Source organism: Palaemon carinicauda, chromosome 38 (genome assembly GCF_036898095.1).
Source record: "Palaemon carinicauda isolate YSFRI2023 chromosome 38, ASM3689809v2, whole genome shotgun sequence".
Lineage (NCBI taxonomy): Eukaryota > Metazoa > Arthropoda > Malacostraca > Decapoda > Palaemonidae > Palaemon > Palaemon carinicauda.
Window position 1 is genome coordinate 15,593,401 of NC_090762.1, and position 8,885 is coordinate 15,602,285.

Here is an 8,885-nt window from a genome sequence, read left to right on the forward strand (position 1 = left end):
TATCCCCCGTGAAGTCCTACCTCTAAACAAAGTGAGCTCAAGCATAGGTGTGTGTGTGTGTGGGGGAGGGGTTTAGCCAGCTACCCTCCCTACCCCCCGCTAACTAGTGGTGGGGTAGTAAACCCTTGTTAAAATTCTAATGGCTCGTCATTTCAGCTACGCCGAAAGTAATAACCCATATTAAATAGCTAAGGTTTGTATAGTTAGGAAAAATACAAATTACCTATGAATTTGTCATTTTTCCTAGCTATACAGATGTGAGTCATTTACCAATGGTTCCACCTCTGCAGCCCTGCAAGTCTTAATCAGAAATATTGCGGGGGAAACTCTTGATACAAGTGTAGTCCATCATGCGCAGCAGTTGCCCAGCAACCCAGCATAGCTTAATCTACCAAATTTCCTTTTTATGAATACGGTAGTACTTACCTGGCAGTTATACATATATATAGTTGCTGAGTCTTCGACTCCGGCAGAATTTAATCGGAAATCGCGGCAACCGCCTTGTGGTGGTTGTGTGGTTAGATGGTTAACAACCCTTACAGGGTGGTACTTGGAATCATTCCTGTTTTCTGTTCCTCAGATTATCTCTGCCGGCCGGATCGACAACATCGTTGGTCCGCCATTTAGAGTTTTTTTGGATCGCTTTCCCTTCATCGCCTTTTTGGACTTCGTTTTTGGTGAAGTACTCTGTGTTGGGATTTGGCAATCGTGTTTGTTTTTGTTTTTTGTCTTTTTTCCTTTCTTATCATGAGTGAAAAAGTTCATTCTCGTATTCGTGCGAATGATATTTGCAAGGTGAGGTTACCGAAAGTGTCGGTTGACCCTCACACTATCTGTATGGGTTGCAGGGTGTTTGAATGTGGTCTAGATAATAGGTGCAAGGAATGCGAGGTTTTAAATGATGATAATTGGTTAGCTATGAAGCGCTATGTGCACAAACTTGAAGTTGATAGAGTTAGGAGAGCTAAATCAAAGTCAAAGTCTGGTAGTGAGCCTAGCTTAGATTTATCTATTGACCCTTTAATTGTAACCTCTTTGGAAGTTATTCCTTCCTCGAATGATTTAAATCCTGCCCCTTCTACAGGATCTGTGCCTACGGATGACCCTGGGTATGCTAAATTAGCTGCTGAATTAGAGGCCATTAAAGCACAATTGGAGGCCTTTAAAGGTAAGGGTGTAAGTGAAATTAGTGCTTGTGAAAGTGCAGTGGAGGTGGCGGCTGATCGAATCTGTCATACCCATAGGTCTAGACCTCTACCAAGCTCCCAGGACCAAGGGAGAAGGTACGTCGAAAGCCGAAAGGGGGTGAGACGTGCTTATTCTCGGTCAGTCGTCGCCTCAGACATTCCTGTTGCGACCACCCAGGCTGCTCTTGACCGCCGTAGAAAAGGCGTGTCGGATACGTTTGTGTCTTCGCCTGATCCTTCTCCCAGACGTAATTGGCGTTACGAATGAAGAGAGGGTGGAACCGGGATGTACAGTCTCGCTCTCCCTCTCCCGGTTCGAGTAGCCGAGAACCTGATCCTTTGGAAGACGATTTCGTTGTTGTTCCTGTTAAGAGGGCGAAACAGAGTCCTTAGCCCAGTTGATCCTGCTAAACTCCCTGCTGCTTCTGCCAGCGCGGCCAGTCAAGCCGTACGACAACTGCCTTCTTCGGCACCGCGAGAGCCAGCGGAGGTTGCTAAAGCTTTCATGGTTGTTATGCAGGAACAACTTTCATCGTTAGTTCAAGCTTTCAGCCACCCTTCACAGTCCGTCAGACGTAAGGACGTCTCTTTACCTGTTAAGATATCTTCTTCTAAGAGAGAACTTAGTATCTCTCCCAAGAAACCTCTGCGCACTTCGTCGGCAGTACGACAACGAACACCCTCTTCATTGGCACGCTGCCAGGAATTTCCTTCCCCCCCCCCCTCTCTTGGCGCTAGGACGATACTGCCTCTCGGTCTCGGCGCCGGGACGATTCAGTTTCTCATTCAAAACGCCAGGACGTTACCGCCTCGTTTCTTAGGAAACAGGACGAATGCAATCTGCATTTTCAAGACGAAGGCAGCCTGCATCTTCAGGACGATTCCGTTTCTCGTCATCGTGACGATACCGCTTCTCGTCATCGTGACGATACCGCTTCTCGTCATCGTGACGATACCGCTTCTCGTCATCGTGACGATACCGCTTCTCGTCATCGTGACGATACCGCTTCTCGTCATCGTGACGATACCGCTTCTCGTCATCGTGACGATACCGCTTCTCGTCATCGTGACGATACCGCTTCTCGTCATCGTGACGATACCGCTTCTCGTCATCGTGACGATACCGCTTCTCGTCATCGTGACGATACCGCTTCTCGCCGACTGGATGTTAGCGGCGCTCGGCGCCAGGATTCAAACAGCTCGCGGTGCCAGACTGCTTGCAGCCCAACTCTTCAAGATGTTATCCTTGAGCAGGACCTCGAAGATATTTCGGAAGAGGAAGAAAAACCTGCCGACTCTTCTAGTGATTATAAGGTTCTTTCTCGCTCTCTTTAGGAACTTTATGGGGAGGAATTTCAACCTTCGGCCCCTCGTTCTCCTCAGTCTCAATTTACCAGGAAGAAAGCTATTAAGTCTTCGGCCTTCATCAAAATGAAACTTTCAATTTCGGCCAGGAAAGCTCTCGCTAAGGTGGATGATTGGATGAAGGAACGGAGACAGGCTGTCAAGACCACCTTTTCTTTTCCACCATCTCGGCTCGCTTCCAAGGCCGGTATGTGGTATGAGACAGGGGAACCTTTGGGGTTAGGAGTGCCTGCCTCCTCCCAAGGTGACTTCTCTGCTCTTGTGGACTCTGCAAGAAGGCATGCTTTAAATTCTGCCAAGGTGATGTGGTCCATGTCGGAGCTTGATCACCTTGTTAAGGGAATTTTCAGGGTTTTCGAGGTTTTCAGCTTCCTGGACTGGTCTCTCGGGACTCTGGCCAGGAAGTCTGAACTCCTGGAGGGCACGAAGGACCCACCGAGTATCATGTCCTGCATCGACAAAGTTCTAAGGGATGGAGCGAATGAATTGGCTTCCCTTTTCTCAGCAGGGGTCTTAAAGAAGAGGGCCCTTTTGTGCTCCTTCACCTCTAGATCTGTGACTGTTGCCCAGAAGTCGGAGCTGCTTTACGCCTCTTTTTCACGTCATCTCTTTCCTGAAGCTCTGGTCAGAGATATCTCCATTTCTCTGGCACAGAAGGCTACTCAGGACCTTTTGTCTCGGTTTGCTAGGAAGACCTTACCTGTTGCTCCTGCTCCTCCGAAGAAGTAAGAGAAGTTTCAACAGCCCTTTCGGGGCAGGACCTCCTCGAGAGCGGATTTTAGGGGGAGAAGACAAGAGTCAGGGCCAAGGACCAGCAGAGGTGCATTTAGGCCCCGGTCCAAAAAATGAGATGGAAGTCCTCCAGACACCAGTAGGGGCAAGACTGTCTCGTTTTTGGCAGTCTTGGAAAAGGAGAGGGTCGGACACCTGGTCCCTCTCGGTCGTCAAGGAAGGTTACAAGATCCCCTTTTTAAAGAAACCACCTCTCTCAGACACTCCTCTAGCCTTAGTGTCTCAGTACACAGACGCGGGGAAACGAGAGGCTCTTCTGGAGCTAGTCGACCAGATGTTGGTCAAGGGAGCAATAGAGCCGGTTCAAGACCTCGCCTCCCCAGGCTTTTACAATCGCCTGTTTCTGGTTCCCAAGAACTCGGGTGGATGGAGACCAGTCCTAGATGTCAGTTCTCTGAACGCCTTCATGGAGAAAACAAAGTTCTATATGGAGACGACTCAGTTAGTGCTGGCTGCAGTTTGTACAGGCGACTGGATGGTATCTCTCGACCTGCAGGACGCTTATTTTCACGTCCCCATTCATCTGTCTTCGAGGAGATATCTGAGATTTGTGTTCCAGGGCAAGTGCTTCCAATTCAGGGCACTTTGCTTCGGTCTCAGCACAGCTCCCCAAGTTTTCACCAGACTAATGGCAAATGTGGCAGGCTGGTTACACCAGGAGGGGATAAGGGTATCCTTCTATCTAGACGACTGGCTGATCCGATCACAGTCGAAAGAAAAATGTCTGGAGGACCTAATGAAGACGTATACGATGACTCAGGACCTGGGACTCATCGTCAACTGGGGGAAGTCTCAGACTAAGCCGAATCAGACTATTCTCTATTTGGGGATAGTTCTGATTTCAGTTCTTTTTCAGGCTTCTCCCTCCCAGGAGAGGCAGACCAGGTGCCTGGGCAAAGTCAAAGACTTTTTAAGGAAGCAGGAATGCTCAGCGAAGGAGTGGATGAGTCTGCTGGGAACTCTATCCTCCCTGGAGCAGTTTGTCCCATTGGGGAGACTGCACCTAAGGCCTCTGCAACACTTCCTCGCAAAGGTTTGGAACAGAAAGATCCAGGAGGACACTTTTTCTTTTCCCATTCCGACAATGATCAAGGATCTTTTGATGTGGTGGCTGGACCCAACTCTGTTGGGAAAAGGGATCTCCTTGTTCAAGAAGAACCCCGACCTAGTGTAATTCTCAGAAGCGTCAGAGTCAGGCTGGGGAGCAACACTAGGGAACAAAGAGGTCTCAGGTATTTGGGAAGGGAGTCAGATCAGTTGGCATATCAACAGTAAGGAATTGATGGCCATTTTGTTAGGGCTAAAGGCCTTCAAAACCTCGGTGTCAGAAAAGACTGTGGAGATCAATTCCGACAACACCACAGCTCTCGCGTACATAAGGAAGCAAGGGGGAACTCACTCCCTCTCTCTGTTCACAACTGCGAGAGAGCTTCTCCTTTGGGTGAACGAGAACAAGATTCAGCTGTTGACAAGGTTTGTTCAAGGGCAGAGAAACATCAGGGCAGACATGCTCAGCAGGAGGGGACAAGTCCTTCCCACAGAGTACTCTCTCAACCTGCATGTCTGTCGGAGCCTCTGGAAGTTGTGGGGCAGACCTGTAATTAATGGACCTTTTCGCCTCCAGTCTAAACAAGAGGATCCCCAACTACTGCTCCCTAGTCCCGGACGAGGAAGCTGTTGCAGTGGACGCCTTCTTGATGGATTGGACGGGGCTGGACATGTATGCCTTTCCCCCGTTCAAGATCATCAATCTGGTTGTCAGGAAATTCGCTCTCCTCGATTCGGGACGAATGATCCTAGTGGCTCCATTCTGGCCTGCGAGGGAATGGTTCACCGAAGTGGTAGGGTTGCTGATGGACGTTCCAAGAAGACTCCCGGCAAGTCCAGATCTTCTCAGACAACCCCACTTTGAGAGATTTCATCAAAACCCCCTCGCTCTCAATCTGACTGCCTTCAGACTGTCGAGAAGCTCGTTAGATCTCGAGGCTTTTCGGCACAAGCGGCGAAAGCTATTGCCAGAGCAAGGAGGATCTCTTCACAGAGTCTACCAGTCAAAGTGGGAGACCTTTAGAGCTTGGTGCAGGAGGCACAAGGTTTCCTTGTCCCCTACCTCTCTAAGCCAGATTGCAGACTTTCTTTTGTACCTCAGGCAGGATGCTAAGCTAGCTGTATCTACCATTAAAGGATACAGGAGCATGCTCTCAACCGTCTTTAGGCATAGAGGCTTAGAGTTATCTCAGAATAAGGACTTGTAGGACCTCATTAGGTCTTTTGAGACAACGAAGCAGGTGCAGTTAAGACCCCCTTTTTGGAACCTGGATGTGGTGTTCAAGTTTTTGTGCTCCAAGAAGTTTGAGCCTGTCTCGCAAGCCTCTCTGCGAGATGTGACTAAGAAAACCCTCTTCCTTTTGACTCTAGCGACTGCCAGGAGGATCAGCGAGGTCCAGGCAATAGAGAAGCGTGTAGGCTTCACCCAAAATGGAGCGGTTTGTGCCTTAAGGTTCGACTTTCTCGCCAAGAATGAGAACCCTTCGAAACCCTGGCCCAGGACTTTTGAAGTCCCTAACCTAACGAATCTAGTGGGTCAGGAACAGGAAAGCCCCCTCTGCCCGGTTAGGGCTCTCAAGGCTTATTTGGCCCACACTAAGAACGTGAAGGGTGCTTCCAACTCCTTATGGTGTTCGGTGAAGGATCCTCAAAAGCCCCTGTCAAAGAACGCTTTGTCCTTTTTCCTGAGGGAAAATATTAGGGGAGCTCACCTCTTTTGTGAGGAAGAAAACTTCTCCCTGTTGAAAGTACGGGCTCACGAAGTAAGAGCCATTGCTACCTCACTGGCATACTGGAAAAATATGTCAGTTAGGCAGATCATGGACGCAACGTTCTGGAGGAGCAACTCTGTCTTCGCTTCTCATTACCTCAGAGAGGTAAGAGTGGACTATGACAAGTGTTATACTTTGGGCCCATACGTAGCTGCGGCTTTTGTATTAGGCAAAGGAGTTACTACCCCCACTCAACCTTAGTTTGTGTACTTGTATATGGATTTGTGTGTTTTATGGTTGTCTGAGGTCCTTGTCTTGTGGTACAGTTCCCTCAGTCCAGATAGATAGCTTATATCTATTTCTGCAAGATTAGATGGTTAGTTTTAGTAAGGTTGCAATTCTTTTTTATTTTATGGGGCGAAGGTAGTTTCTGAAGTCTAGTCAAGTTGTTGGTCCTACCCCTTTGAGAGACTCGATTGAGTTGTTTGCATCGTAGCAGGTCTACTCCTGGCTGAACACTCCTAAGGGAAAGCTACTCTAGAGGCAGTTACCTTTGAAGTCAGCTACCTTAACAGGTAAGGAATCAAGGTGTTTTTTCTCCTGCAACTCTTTTGTTGTTTCCCCAACTATGTTTTTCTGTCTGTTTCTCTCCTCCAAATGTGTGAATCAGCTATATATATATAACTGCCAGGTAAGTACTATTCATAAAAATGGAGTTTTTATGATAAAACAAAGTTTTATGAATACTTACGTGGCAGTTATATATATATTTTAAAGCCCACCCACCTCCCCTCAGGAGACAGGCCGGGCAAAGATAATCTGAGGAACAGAAAACGGGAATGATTCCAAGTACCACCCTGTAAGGGTTGTTAACCATCTAACCACACAACTACCACAAGGCGGTTGCTGAGATTTTCTATTCAATTCTGCCGGAGTCGGAGACTCAGCAACTATATATATATATAACTGCCAGGTAAGTATTCATAACACTTTGTTTTATCATAAAAACTCCATTTTGATTGTCTGGCTGTAGAAAGCAAAACTAGAAGTAATCCCATTAAATGACGCAGGTTTGTATTGTAGCTAGGAAAATACAAACTATAAAATTTGCAGTTTTACTGAAAAAATTTATTTTTGTGAGGTAACATTTCTGTGGCCTTTTCCTGGTGATTTATGAAATTATATGTTTTGATTACCTTAAGATTGCTCTTAATAAGCTATCTACAAATGTCATATGAAAGTCAAATTAATCTAGGTAAAAGTATCCCTATTTGTCCCTGCCAATGATATGTCTAATGAATTAGTCAAATTTTATAATTTCAGAGATGTTTCTTATTTGCCTGATCATTTAACACAGTTAATACAAGCTATTATACTTGAAATACTGAGGCCTTTTGAAACCTTTGTTGAAATATTTATACTTTTATTGCCATCAAGTGAGCTGCTCTTTTATGATTCAATTAATGGCTCCTTTTCCCTTTCAGAGATTTGCTTAATTCCATTTCGTTGGGACATCTATATCAGGAAAGTTAACTTGGGTTTGACAAGTCTGAAAGTACCTCAGCATTAGTGGGATAATATATCAGCCCAGCGTTATGATGGATGAGCCTCCCGCCTCCCATCCTCACCAAAAGATGATAAACACAATTGCACTGTGAAAATTCTTCATTATTGATCTTTGGTAAATTTTAGTAGTAATAGTATTAACAATAATTAAAATGGAATAAATCTTGAGTGATGATTGTAATAAATGTAATACTGTAGTAATAATAGTCTTGATTATTTTATTGATATATTTTGCATTTAGTATAATAATTATCAATATTATAATTATTATTATTGAACTTACTGTGTTCAGTATGGTATCTTGTTCATGGGTAGGTGCCTGGATAATGGGCATGTAACTGATACTTGTCATCTCAGGTAAGATTTCAGTAACTTTGGTTACAGCTACTCTAGGCTTCCTGAAGGTTTCCCTCATCCTGACACTTGAAAAAGAATGCCATGTCTTGGGCTGTAGCTTTTGCTACTGATTCTTTCACATCTGATTTTTTGTACCACTCTTCATTTGTACTTTCTATGGATTTTAGATGCCTCTCTTTCTACCCTACTTTAAAAGTGTTCCATCACTTTAGGAACCTCAAGGGATTCCACTCTGGATGACAATGAATCTTTCATCATCATGTCTCCTTGTAACCATGCTATTTGTGTTGCATGTTACTTCCATAAAGTGTTGAATCCTTTGTCAATATTGTCGCAGGTAAAAGTGTACTGTAAATCTTACCGTGCACAAATTTAAGTAGAGTCACAGCTCCATCTCCAGGATCCCTGGTGGGTAGCTTTCTCTCTACCATACCAGTGTTAAGTTGCAGCAAGCTGTGGTAATTGTGAAAGTTTCACCAAATCCTTTTGATTGTGTTGCCTGGTGCATTGTTCTGTACTGACTAGTCCCACGTGCTTTGGTTTCCAATGTCACTTAATGACAAGATCTTGGGTTGGCATATCATCTTCCTTTGTTTAAACTGTGATATAATCTTCATCATTTGGGCTTCCGTCCAACAGCCCATGGAAATCAAAAATCAATCGGGTGCACATAAAAACACTTTCCAGGGACACAGTATCATTTCCTCTTCATTGACAATGCATTGAGTAGATTTAATATGTGCCAAGATGTCTTCTATTATGTTCAGTGTAACATGTATCATCCGGAATTCATCATTAGGAGAGTGATATACAGACAGTATGATATTCTTTTGTGCTCAGAAACTTTGGTTTCTAATAT

The 8,885-nt window shown here is 45.4% G+C and overlaps 1 long non-coding RNA gene across 3 annotated transcripts in view; it reads left to right on the plus strand.

The window, feature by feature from the left end:
- The window catches only part of LOC137630433 (uncharacterized), a 109,082-nt gene that overhangs the window by 55,858 nt on the left and 44,339 nt on the right, over window positions 1–8,885 (plus strand). For all 3 annotated transcript variants that reach the window (XR_011041709.1, XR_011041708.1, XR_011041710.1), the window contains exon 3: window positions 7,588–7,784. This is a non-coding gene — a long non-coding RNA (uncharacterized lncRNA). The remainder of the gene's footprint in view (window positions 1–7,587; window positions 7,785–8,885) is intronic.